Below are 2,016 nucleotides of genomic sequence, written 5' to 3'. Positions count from 1 at the left end.
TACATTTTATTTGCCATCAAATGTGTTCAACCCCACGTCTGGCAGCAATAAGGCTGGTGATGAAGGGCACAGCTATAGTTAGCAACGGCAGAAGAAAACCCCCAGACTGTTGTAGGCTATGTCTTTTCTTTTGAAGACTGGCTCTTTTATTGGCAAAGATTTTGATCGCTGTCTTTTGTCTCTTTAATTTTTTTAATTGGGTCAGGGTGAGTGGAATGCGCCCTTTGAGAAGATTCAAAGCAATCTCACATAGGGATAATATGAGATCTGAAGAACAGTGACCCAAGATGGCCTTCCGTTCTTTAGCTGTAGCCCCAACTAGGCTTCTCAAGAGGGGCTGGTTTCTTTTTAAATGCAGAGACATACTTTTTAGGAATGTACACAGCCGGCCACTCCCACGGGAACAGGCCTGTTCGGAGCCTCAGGTGTTCTGGAGTATTTGCTTTTAAATCCACGATTAAATAAGAAAATGGCGCTTTGGTAACGTCCTCATAGCTTTCCATAAAGTAGGATTTCCTTCCCGGGTACATCTGCTGAGCTAGAGTGTTAATTTGTAGTTTGTTTCTAGGGTTTTTGAACAAAACCATGTAATTGGCGTTCAAACTAATGGTAAGGCTATTTTTACCTTGGTGAAACACATTCTGCACCAAGTAAAGCATGGACAGGTTTCTATGATGAGTATATTGGGTAAAAGCTCGTGCAATTTCAGGATGTTCGCTACCTGCAAATAGCATATCGTCCAAAACCAGCAGATTGTTTTTATGAGGAGTTAAAAGTTCATCATCAGACAGGGATTCAGGTATTCCTTCAACAAACTTGATTTTTATTTTCTTCAACAGTTCATCATACAAAGGCTGATAACACGAATAACACCACACAATATTGTCAGGCTTCTGAGATAACACATGTTAAGAATTCTATAAAATACTTTTTACAAAACAAGTTTTACCACTGTTGGAGTGGCCTGCGATTAAGGCCGAAATTGGTAGTTGCAACCGGGGGTCAAAACCTTCTACAACAGCCATTATATCTTAAGCTTTAAGACACACTGGGGCTTGTAGCATAAGTCAGTAGCCAAAGGGCAATGTGGTCCCGTCAGATAAAAGCAGTCTCTTGTCACAGACTACCCTGAATCTTTTAGTAAGTGGGGCATTCCTTAGATGGAAGCCCTTTTTATCCCTAACTATTATTATTTTATTTTTTTAGGAGCTAAAAATCTCCAAGTCACTATTCCGGTCGTTTATGAACCCCTCGACCAAGCGTGTGATTGATTCCAAGTTTACACGCGGGGCATTGTTCTACGCCAGAAGGATAGATCCTGACTGTATTGCCGCTCGAGTAAAGCCCCCATTCGTTTGTGTAGCAAGACATTTCTGGATTTTAGAGCCCTGGAAAAGGCAGTAATAAACCTAGCTTGTTCTATTTCAGGTTTGGGTGTTTCTACATAAGAAATGGGGGAATCAAGAAGGTTCGCCAATTCGCAGAGGAGCAAGTCGTCTACCTCGGGAATGTCATTTAAAACGGTGAAATCATCCGGTTTCGTTGTTTTATTGTGAATGTCCGGCGCTCCGAAATCCTCCGCGGGTTCTCGGTGTGTATGGTCTTCTGTGCCGTTATACGCCGGGGAGGAGTCTGAAAGAAAATAATATATACAAAATAGATTATTAAACATTGAAATATCTTAGGTAAAAAATGTCAAATATGTATAACTAATAACATATATAATTGTTTCATACCTTGTCCATGTAGCGCTGTTTCTTGAAGCAGTAAGTTTCCGGACCAGTAACACTTTTCGGGCTGGGGTGATTCTGCACAATGCACTTGCGCACATGTTGTACGTTGCTTGTTTGGGTCTGAAGTATGGAGCGTGCGTGTGGTGGTTCCCGGGGGAGTTGATGTGACGATTCTCCGTGCGTTTGAAAAAACGTTCGTACAGAACGGGAGAATAGCATCTATGTCATTGTTCAGAGTACATAATGCAGCAGGGATCCTTCTTTGTGGTCTGTCAGCTGTAAA

The sequence above is a fragment of the Salmo salar genome, chromosome ssa02, assembly GCF_905237065.1.
Source record: "Salmo salar chromosome ssa02, Ssal_v3.1, whole genome shotgun sequence".
Lineage (NCBI taxonomy): Eukaryota > Metazoa > Chordata > Actinopteri > Salmoniformes > Salmonidae > Salmo > Salmo salar.
Note: the sequence above shows the minus strand (reverse complement) of the source record.